Below are 12,928 nucleotides of genomic sequence, written 5' to 3'. Positions count from 1 at the left end.
ATTTGAAATCAAGATGGCAGGGAGGAGCTTTTCACTTAATCCAATGCATAAGAAGCAATCAACTTTTCTAATCAAAGAAAGTCTCTCAATGGTGTGGCACGAGAGGCTCAAGCACTATCATAACCAAGGGATACTATAGATGAAGTCCAAAAGGATAGCAATTGGTCTTCTAGGGTTTGATGATCATATATCAACCTGTAAGGCTTGTCAATTAGGAAAGCAACATAGAAAGCCAATTTCCAAGTCAGCATGGAAAGCCACTTGTAAGTTGCACTTAGTCCACACAGACATTTCTAGACCTCATAGAACTCCCTCATTAGAAGGTAGTCGATATTTTGTTGCTTTTATTGATGATTTCACAATAATGTATTGGATCTTTTTTGTTCAAATTCAAGTTAAAAGTGGCTAAAGAACTCTGGAAGTTCAAAAATATTTTGGAAATTCAAAGTGGCAACCAAATCTAAATATTGAGGTGTGATAATGGCAATGAGTATACCTTAGAAAATTTCAATGCATTTTGTAAAGAAACTGGCATTGAGCATTAGTTAACAGCTCTCTACACTTCCCAAAAAAATGGAGATAGTGAAAGAATAAACAAATACATCTTAGAAATGACTAGATGTATGTTGCATGAGAAGAATCTACCCAAACAGTTCTGGGCAAAGGTAACTCATACTGTGGTTTTCTTGCAGAATAGACTATCCACAAAAGCAGTCAAGGATCAAAAAACCTATAAGGCTAGTATGATCATAAACCATCTTTATGTTTTCTCAAAAGATTTGGTTGTTTGTGCTTCACTCATATTCCACAGATCAAAAGAGACAAGTTAGACAAAAGAGCACTTCTAAGCATCTTTATTGACTATAGCACTGTTGCAAAAGCTTATAAATTTTTCAAATCGCAAAATGGGAAAATTGTTATAAAGAAAGATGTTCATTTCATGGAATATAAAGAGAGATACTGGGATGAGGCAAAGAAAAATGGCTAAACCATAGCAGACCTGCAGCTTAAGTTTCTTGCTTTAACCACAATTGAAGATGAAAATTGGCAAGATGAATTGGTGGATAATGCACCTGTAAGTGGTACTATATTACTCATTGACATTAATGAAAGGTGTAATATAGCTATGTGTGAACTTGTAGATTTGGAAGTAGTAATGAAAGACAAAAATTGGATGGTTGTAATGAAGGAGTTGTCCATGATTCAAAAAAATAAAACATGGGAGTTGGTTGATAGACCCTAAAATAGAAAGGTGATTAGAGTCAAGTAGGTGTACAGAACCAAGCTTAATGTTGATGGCTTAATCAACAATCATAAAGCAAGACCTATGGTGAAAGGACATGCTCAATTTTTTGGCTTAGACTACTTAGACACCTTCGCACCAGTTGCTCGTTTGGACACCATAAGGCTTTTGCTTGTTGTAACTGCTCAAATGAATTGGAGAGTGTATTAGCTCGATGTAAAATCAGCATTTTTAAATGGCATTTTGCAGGAAGAAATTTATTTTGAGTAGCCTAAAGGTTTTGTGAAGAAAGAAGAGGAGGACAAGGCGTTTCTTCTCAAGAAGACTATTTATAAGTTGAAACAAGCTCCAAGAGCATGATACAGCAAGATAGATGACCATTTGTTGAGCTTAAGCTTTGAAAAAATCTTGTCTAAGGCCACTCTTTATGTCAAATGTTAGAGTAATGATGTTTTGATAGTCTCTCTTTATGTTGATGATCTTTTGCTGATAGGAAATAATGCACGGTTGGTTGAGGAATTCAAACAAGAAATGATGAAGGTTTTTGAGATGACAGATCTCGGGTTGATGACTTTCTTCCTTGGAATGGAAATTGAGCAAGCTGAGCATGAAGTCTTCATTTCCATAAGAAGTATGCCAAGGATATTTTGAAGAAGTTTAAGCTTGAAGAATGCAAGCACTCTTATGAATCAAAAGGATAAGTTGTGTAAGGAAGATGGAGATGATAAAGTTGATGAGGGATATTTTAGAAATTTGATTGTTTGCTTCATGTATCTAACAACAACATGTCCTAATATTTTAAATGTTCTAAGTATATTGTCCAAGTTTATGCATTGTGCAAGTGAATTACATCTAAGGGCTGCCAAGAGAGTGATTCGATATGTCAAAGGCACAAGTGCTTTGGTGCTAAATTCATAAGCAGTAAGGAGTTCAAACTGGTTTCTGAGGAGGTTCCATTGATGATATGATGAGTACCTCAGGCTACTATTTTACTCTTGGATCTAGGTTTTCTCATGGAACTTGAAGAAGCAAGAAACTGTAGTTGAATCCACTACTAAAGTAGAATTTGTTGCTGCAACAGCCACTATTAATTTTGTGGCTGAGAAAGATATTAAATGATCATAACTTAGAACAGAAGGAGAGCATAAAGATTTTAGTTGATAACCAAGTTTCCATTACAATTTATCATAATCTAGTGTTTCATAAGAAGACCAAGCATTTCAACATTAAGCTTTTCTTCTTGAGGGAAATACAAAAAGAAGGTAACATTATGCTGGTTCCTTGTAGAACAGAGGAGCAGGTTGCTGATGTCTTCACCAAGGCACTTCCAGTAAGCAAATTTAAAGTTTTGAGGACAAAACTTGTTGTTTGCAGCTCCTAAAGCAAAGAAGAATGTTAGATGATGTGTCAAATACTACTGATGTGGATTTTAATGTTGTTTATTGTGTTTCAAGTAGTTTCTATTTTTTAGGCATTTGTTATTCAAGTTTATACTCATGGCTTAAGCTTAGGACCATCTTGTTAGTGGGTTGTTATTTTTTCTTTGTTTAAATTGTAAACGTTGCTGAACAAAAATCGTAGTCCATTTTTCTTCCTTTCAACTTGGCTCTAAAGAAAACATATTATAGTAACTCTCAACCTTTCAATTTTTCTTTTTTTGATAAAATACCAACAGCAGCAATTGGCTTTAAAAAGACTTTAATATTCCTCTGTTGGACACTGTAAGAAATACTGATTTGGGTATCTAAGCTTGCGCTTGTCTTAACTTCAACTCTAGTTATTGGAACCAAAATAGAACACTTAATCTCCTTCACACTAACCGTGCACAAGATCTTCACAACAAAACCACCTCAATTCAAGGTGATAAAGAAAAAATTGTTTAGAACTGATAATAATGGCTTCTTTTAGTAAAAAAAGTCTACCACCATCTCTACCGAATGCACCAGAGTACTCCTATTAAGGAGAATAATCAAAAAGTCTAGGTGAACCTATGCCACCCCAAACTTCACTTTAAGATCATTGTCTTCATTTGGAAATTGTGAAATAACTATCTCCCAAGAAAAGTCATGTAACATCCCATGCCCGGTCCAGTCGTTGGTTCCAACTTACAGGATGTCACAATAGTAAATAGAAGCATTTGTATATAAATTACTCAATAATATTTAATAATTTAATATAAATAAGTTATGTATATGTTTAACATGCGTTTCAAACAAAATCGAGTCTCAATCGAGTTTACAAAAGCCCTTAAACAAGCTTAGAACTAAATTGGGACCATTTTGAAACTTTTACAAAAAGATAGGTAAAATAGTAAAATAAGAGTCATAGGACCGTGTGGCCAGGTCGTGTGACAAGGCTGAGACCGTGTGGTGCTATCACACAGTCATGTCCCCTAGCCATGTAACAGACTGATGTCGTATAATCCAGGGTCACATGGCTGTATTGCCAGGCCGTATAACTCATTATAGTCATGTGAACTAAAAATCACCCTGAACGTGTAGCACACATGCTGTGTCAACCACCCATGTGTGGCACACGACCGTGTGGTAGCCCATGTATAGCATAAATTACCTATTTTAAGCAATTTGCATACCATTCATACCAAATTCCCTATAAGGCCATTTAACACCATTCAAACCTACTCCAAAATATGCATATTACAATACTAAAACATCAATTTACTAATCATTCAAACAAGAAACCAATATGCCTTCATTGGCACCAAAAATTCAACCATTAAACAACAAGCAAACTTTACCATTCTTGACAAGTTAGTCATACCTAAACATTCATATGCAATCATCATTTCTTTAACTAGAATATCAATCGGCAAAGTTCAACATATGGCCTAAAACTTTATACCTATTTCATCAAGCATGCAACACCCCTTACCCATATCCAACGCTGGGACAGGGTTCAAGGTGTTACTAGACTTAAACATAAACATTCATACAAAACCAGGCCAATAAATTTGGACCAAATCAAATTCATCCAATCACATGTATATCGTCCCTTATACGGGCCCACGAGGCCCAAAACATACGTTGGGAGTGGTTCGGGACTAAACCAAAAACTTTTGGAACTTGTATTGCACTTAGAAAATTTTCATACTTTGGAGAGTCACATGCCCGTGTGGGTAGGCCGTGTGGTCATACACACGCCCGTGTCCTCAGCCCATGTAACTCTCTGTTTATGACGTCATGCACAATTTTGGGTAACACGGCCAAGTCACACGGCCATGTCTCTACCCGTGTGGCCAAGGAAATGACTATTCACCAAGCCATTTGCCACCCTCATTTGCACACTCACATACACACTTTCAATGGAACTTAACATGGTACAATTAAGCTACCAACATAACCATAATCAAGGCTTAAACATATCAAAACAATTATTTGCCTTTCATAACAAAACTGTCCACTTAAGTCATAGTCACTAAATTATTTATATCTTAATCTAAAGAACTCTAAATTAGGATCCGCTTGATTTTTCTGAAACTAGACTCAAATATCTTCCTACCATACAATTTTCAGAATTTATGGTTTAGCCAATAAGTACATTTAATTCTTCAAATTAGTCCCTGTTCTATTGTTTGACAGTTTTGACCTTTCTTCATTAAAGATTAATTATCTCTTATTACAGGATTTGGATGATGTTCCCATTTGTTTCTCTTGAGATTAGACTCATTAAAAAATTAAACATATAAAATTAAATCCCCAAGTATTTTTATACAATTTTTAATAATTTTCCAAAGTCAGAATAGGGGAACTCGAAATCATTCTGACCTTGTCTAACAAAAAATAAAATATCTCATAAAATGAAATTATTTTACTTACAACGTTTCTTCTATGTAAAACTAGACTCAATACTATTTAATTTCATATTTTATTCAACCTCTGATTCAATTTCCACAATTTTTCATGATTTTTCAAATTTGTACTACTACTGCTATCCAAAACTGTTTTAATGTTAATTTTACTCTTTCATGATTCCCCTGTACTAACTTTCATTAACATACCACTATAAACCACATCACACAATGACATTGGCATAGGCATATGATTAATTAATATGCTTGCAACCCATTAGCCAAAATAATCCAATTTATATGGCTACATACCAAAATCAAATCCTTATTCATTACAAGCCAATACATTTGGCCATATCATAATGACACATACACAAAATGACTAAGTCCCTATACATGCCATAGACTCAAAGGTTTGCGTTCATTTACCCAACATGATAGCTTGATAGTGTGATAGAATCTCTGACGATCTCTAACCTGAGCTAGCTGAATAAACCTATGAGAGGTGGAAAAGAAAAGGGGGTAAGCTATATAGCTTAGTAAGTTCATATGCAAATAAGAACAACTATTAGCATTTATTTTCTTTATCCATCCATGATGATACTATTTTACAATTTTCTTTAAATCCCATGATTACCACTTACTCATTCGTAATGCTTACCCTTTTATCTTACCACATTAATTATATTGTCTTGTCATTAGGCTAGCAACCATAATCTCCCCATTATAGCATAGCACATTATTAACTAGTTATTTCAATTTGCTTAACAACACGCACATCATTTACGAGTAATCATAATGTAACACCCCGTACCCGAGACCGTTTCCAGAGTCAAACACGAGGGGTTCGCAGACTTAAATCACTTATTTGCACAATCCATTTTAAATTTCAGACGAGTGGCTAAGCTGCGTCCTTGTCACCTTAAAATCATATCTCGAGTTCCAAAACTCAAAACCAGTTCCGTAAGTTTTTCCTGGAACTAGACTCATATGTTCATCTAAAAATGTTTTTCTAGAATTTTTGGTCGAGCAAATTAGTACATTTTATTAGTTAAAGTCTCCCCTGTTTTAGGGTTCGACTACTCTGACCTTCACGCACTACGACTTGTATATCTCCCTGTACAGAGCTTCAATACTGATGCCGTTTGTTTCTATAGAAACTAGACTCGAAAAGGAATCTATACATATATGGTCTGACTTCTAATTATCTCTGGTTAATGTATAATGAATTTCCAAAGTTGGAACAGGGAATCCAGAAACCGTTCTGGCCCTGTCTCATGAAAACTTAAATATCTCTTAACATACTGTTTATATGATCGTTTCGTTACTTTCCTATGAAAATAGATTCATCAAGGTTCGATTACATAATTTATCCACTATTTAATTCCATTCCTACTATATTTAGTGATTTTTCACATTCACGTTACTGCTGCTATCAGCATCTATTTTTAAGGTAGACTTTACCTATTACATAGTTTCCATGATTCAACTAGCCCTTTATCATATATAGCACAAAATATGATCATGATTAACCATTCCAATGGCTAATCGTTCCCAAACATTTCCATACCTCTTAATGAACATTATGCAAGATGAGTATAATATTAAGCTCAAAGTGTATATAAGCCATTTTCGCATGGCTATCCAAATTTATACAAAACCAAAGGGTACATGACCCACAACAAAAGGGTAGTCCTATACATGCCATTTCAAAGTTCAACCAAAATGTACCAAAAGGGGTTTGATAGTGTGGGAGACTTGACTTCAATAATCCCGAGTCCGATAGTGACGAACCAAATCTATAAAAGAGATTCAAAGAAACGGAGTAAGCATTTAATGCTTAGTAAGTTTTGAGCAATGAAATTAGGCTCAATCAAGTATAGCATTCATATAACTAAACGGATAATTTCATATACACATATATTCTCAAAAATCAGTCCTACTTCACATTTCCAACCCTTATATTCATACATAAGGGATCAACTTAACCAAAACCGAAGCTCCTTAATCGATGGCGAATGCTATTTAAGAGGAAACAATTAATCCAATGCATGTACAACACATACCTCGTTGTTGAGATTTTACGAGCGTATTAATTGAAATTATTACAGAGATCGCTCATTCCCAAACTCAAGTAATCTTGGATTTAGCGGATATAACTACTTGCACAAGGCCTTGGTCTTAGCCAGATGTGGTCACTAGCATAAATGCCTTGGGACTTAGCCGGATATAGTCGCTAGCACAAATGCCTTGGGTTTTAGCTGGATATAATCGCTAGCACAAATGCCTTGGTCTTAGCCGGATATAGCAACTTCATACGAATGCCTTCGGATCTTAGTCCAGTTATAGTCACCTAGCACAAAAGCCTTGGGACTTAGCAGGATATCATTCGAATAACCATACACATATATCAATAAATCATGACACATCCATATTTCATTTTCATTACCAAAGCTCAAACACAAAACACTTATCACACTTACAAATTTCGGCTCAATAGCCACATACAAAGAGCATGATTTTGATTTACTTAAGACATAATCTAATCGAATCATAATCTAAGCTCCATTACTCAAAAACTTACCTCGGATGTTGTCGAACGATTTTGGCTATTCGATCACTTTTCCTTTCCTTATCCAACTTTGGTCCTCTAAGCTCTTGAGCTAATTCAAACAAATTTAACTTATTAAAGTCTCATTATGCTAGCTTATGGCGAACATGACAATGAATTTGATGGGTCATATGGCCACCTTTAGCTCAAATACAAAATGGTCATACGCATTTTTAATCACATTAAGCAATTTAATACAATTCATTCGAACATCAAAGAGAAGCTCAAGGTACTTAGCCCATATATACATTAGACATTAGAGTCACATATGTACGAAATCATGAATCGAATTCAACATATTAGCTAATATTCCCCTTAGCCGAATTTTCTAAGTCAAGATAAAGCCATCAATATGCTTACCTATGGCCGAACATACACATCAACTTATGTACTCATTCATGTGGCGAACATACATGTCTATGTTGAGGCCGATTGCAACACTTAATACATTCTACAAGTATGGTCACTTGTATTGACTAGACACCATTTTGTTTCAAGTTCAAAACTTGGCCAATACACATATATACACTAGTAAAGCATCCTCTCCTTTCCATCAATTCAACACATGCATTACTCATTAATATACAAAATTATATTCGGTCTTAGCACACAACTTGCTAGCCGATTCTTCTCCATCTAGCAACTAATGCACATATGTGCTCATTTGTTAGACTCTACTTCATCTAACAACAACCATATTTTCCTTCTACTTCCTACCATGGCGGATGCTCAAGATACCTCAATATCGAAACTTTTAGCTCGGATTGCTTAAAGAACTTGGTGATGAGTTCAAATTTACCTAACACCTCAAGCCTCATAACACATCCATATAGCTAACATGCTAATAGTCTCAAGGCTTCAACTAAAACTTTTGAAGCCTCTTAGTCGAATACTAACTCTCTAATAACCCCAAATCCATCCATGAGATAGTTAGAATTTAGACTAATCATCCAAGGGATGTATGAACTTTCAAAGCAACATTAAACATACCTTAATCTAGTGAGCCTTCATAGCCTATTTTTCTCCAAGCTCATTCCCTTCCTTTCTTTCTTCAATTCGGCCAAAGATGTTCAAGGATGAACACTTTTTTTTCTTTGTTTTCTTTCTTCCATTCACGGCAAGGGGGCATGGATGAGACCTTTTTTTTCATCACTCCTCCTTTTGCATTACTTTAATCCTAACCCTTTTTTATTCTTTCTAACATAACTCACTAACACAACATGTTTACAACATGTTTCCACCCATAGCATGGCCGCCACTATGCTTTAATTTTGGGTAATTTGACATGCAAACCCATCATTTCACAACATGCATTATTAGGCCACTTTACATTTGCCTAGCACATTTCCAAATTTTCTCACATAAGTCCTATTTGATAAAATTCACTTACTATTAACAAAATTCAAACATGAAATTTTCACACATGCATATGTACATATAATGAGCATCAACTATGACGGTTAATTATCTTTATGACTCGGTTTAGTGGTCCCAAAACCACTTTTCGACTAGGGTCAATTTAGGGCTGTCACATATAATTTCAACATATAGCTTAAGAATCTTTTATATATCTATTGAATCTCAACTTAAGTATATATATTGTAGGCTCATAAGCCTAACACATGATTATTTTCAAATCTTATCATACATCCATTTATCATAATTGTAGATTATTAGTCACATGACTATCAATATTTCACAAGCATAACTTTCTCCTACGCATTCTTACCACATATTCATAGTATACCGAGGCCTTTACTCACGGGTTATAAGTACATACCTGTACTAACTTGTAGCACATTCTCATATTTCCTCATCATTGACTTACTTGTCACGTAATTCATTGATTTACCCGTTGAACACTTGGAATACTATCGGATACATGGAAAGCTTGCACATAGTGCCTCATACATTGCTCGCTCTCGAGCTAATCACGGGCCTACTCACACAAGATGACAGTCAGGACATAACTACTCGGGCTGCTCACACAAGCTGACAGGTACCTACAACACATGTCGGGCTACCCAACCACGGGTAGAACGTACAAGACTAGCACCCGGATTCACATAGTCACATATACAGATAATCTCTTGAGCTCATAATCACATAGTTCCTAGTGACTTGTCACATTGTATCCTAAATTATTCTTAAGGTTCAAACGAGATTTTTCTCGATATCACATATTCGTCGAACTCGTTCACAATGTCATGCTCATAGACTATAACATCGTTCATACACTTGTCATAATAATTAATCATAAAGACTCATACATTAATAAAATATTAAAACCTGATATATCATTGCATTATTTACACATGGACTTACCTCGACACCAAAAATGGAAAAGAGGGACCTAATCGTCAATTACTCATTTTTCTCCTGTTCTAGGTCTGAACCTCATTTTCTTTGATCTATAACATCACATTTAGCTTATTTATTAGTCACATTACTAACTGTGACTCAAAAATCATATTATGGTAAAATTACATTTTTTCCCCTAAACTTTGTCATATTTACATTTTTGCCCCTAGGCTCGTAAAATGAAAGTTATTCAATTTCTTTGTACTTTAAGCCTAGCCGAACCATTTTCATAATTATAACAGCCCACAATTTCCACTAGAACACACTTTTACTACATATTCTATAACTTTTACAATTTAGTCCTTTTAAGCATTTTCACTGAAAATCACTTAGCAAAAGTTGTTTCTCCAACCATAAACATGTATTATCTACCATTAAGCATCAAAATGCACAAATTTATAACATTTTTCAAACCCTATACCTTCATCATAACTCAAATAAATTGTAGAAATAGGTAGATCTTGTTACGAGGAATTCAAAAACGTAAAAATCATTAAAAACGAGGCCAAAACGGACTTACAATCGAGCTTGAAAGCTTGGAAAACCCTAGCCATGGTTTCTTCATGTAAAATTTGGCTAAGGAAGAAGATGGACAAGAAATTTTGGCTTTTATTTTGTTTTTAATTCATTTTAATTACTAAATGACCAAAATGCCCCTGAGTTAAAAAATTCTATTTCACCTATTTCATGTCCATTTTTGTCCAAAAAATTAACCAATGGTCTAATTACAATTTAAGGACCTCCAATTTAAAATTTCATAGAAATTAGACACCTCTAGCTTCTAGAACTCAAGTTTTGCACTTTTTACAATGTAGTCCTTTTGACTAAATTGAGTTCCCAAACGTCGAAAATTTCGAATAAAATTTTTATGAAATCATTCTGTGAAATTTTAGACCAAAAAAAATATAATAAAAATAATTTTTTCCTCATCGGATTTGTGGTCCCGAAACCACTGTTCCTACTAGGACCAAAATCGGGCTGTTACAAAACAAAACATACCATAATTACCAATGCCTTTAATCATTTCATATCACGACTCAAATACACCAAATGTAAACATTTACCTAACATAACCAAAGTCCATTGCCATTTCATGCTGTCATCTAAAGAAATAACTAATGCCATCCATGTCTTTGTCATTACCATCTATACACTAAGTTACCATATGTATATATTTATATAGTTATATACATCCAAAATCAACCACGCCAAACTACAAACACAAGCTTTACATTTCAATAATTAACCCTCCTAAATACATGCCACAAATAACCAAGCTCAAAATATCAAAAGTCTACCAAATCGAGAGACTAAAGGTGTATGCTTCTCGTTAATCAAATCGACACATTCTGGACGTCCAAAATCTACAAAAAAGTAGTAACACGAGTAAGTATATAAAATAATTAGTAAGGTCATACAATTTAAACAACTTACCTTATTCATTTAGTATATATACAATTCGTTATTCAAAATAATTTCTCTATCATGGCATAACAAAACAATGTCAAATAGGTGAGATTTTGGTTTATGGTCATACTTATAATCTCAAATAACAATATAACAAATCCAAATCAATATACAACATATACAGGTATTCTATGTTCATCTTTTTCCTACACTAACTTCACAATTCCATATTTCTCATATTTTGTTTTACCCGATGAAACCTTGTAAAAGAACTCAATACACAGGTGCAAATAACGTTTGATGCTCATCCAAGCTAATCATATACATCAGTTTCAGGTTACTTGCTGAGGCTAAAACTTTACGACATAGTAAATAGCCTGGCCAGAGTTGTATATACATGTAAGGTTACCCGTCTGGGCTAAACCTATAAAACGACATCAAGTTACTCATTCGAGCTAAACTTGTGTCACATGTATCTTCCAGTCCACAACAAATGCTGGAGCTCGATATCATCAAAAACAACCTGTAAACTCATGTATGAGACTTTTACTTAGTGCAGTGAAATTATCTCAACACTTCAATTCAATACGATTTCATTACCATTAAGTCCAATTCCAACATGTATACTAATTCATTAACCATCAGAACTTTCAATAGAACATATATAAGTATTTAAACATAACTTGACAGTAGCTTGAAATCATTTATATTATATGAATTTATCTGACAGAACCATATCGATTTGGCTAATAGGGACTAGTCGGCAAGTTTCCATTTTCCTCGTACATCCTCTGGTTATTTTAATTCCTGATCTAAATCATAATTTAATTCAATTAACTATCCAGATCATTAGTTAACAGCATATTACATTCATGACTTAGCTCAATTTCATCTACACAATAATTCCTTAACTTTTGTATTTATTTCAATTTAGTCCCTAAAATCAAAAATACTAGAACTTTCACATTTGAGCTTGAATTTCAAAATCAATCTCAATTCTATCCTCTGACATTCCAATAGAACTCAAAATTTCATAACTGTCGTGCATATTTTGAATTTATTGCATTTTAGTTCCTAAGTTAAAAATTAATAATTTTTACTTTACAAACTAGTCCATTAACATATCTAAACTTCAAAACTAACCAAATAACCACAAAATCTTCATAAATACATCAATGGCGTCTTTAGAAATTTTTAACAGATTTGAAAACAGAAATATGGGTTAGTTGAACTTAATTGCAACTATCTCAAAAATATAAAAATTACAAGAAATAGGCTTGAAATCACTTACCAATTGAGGAATTTAAGTTTGAATGTGACCAAGGTTTTTCTCCCTTCTTACATTGGGCCTTTGAGAAGAGAAAGGTGAAAAAAAAATTTGTTTTATTTTAATTTAATATATATTTGTATTAACATTAATAAATTAATATTAATATAATTAAACATTACTTAATGATAACTAACAAATTTGGTAGCTTACAACTTTCATCCACCACCG

This window comes from Gossypium arboreum, chromosome 5, assembly GCF_025698485.1.
Source record: "Gossypium arboreum isolate Shixiya-1 chromosome 5, ASM2569848v2, whole genome shotgun sequence".
NCBI classification, from domain to species: Eukaryota; Viridiplantae; Streptophyta; class Magnoliopsida; order Malvales; family Malvaceae; genus Gossypium; species Gossypium arboreum.
Note: the sequence above shows the minus strand (reverse complement) of the source record.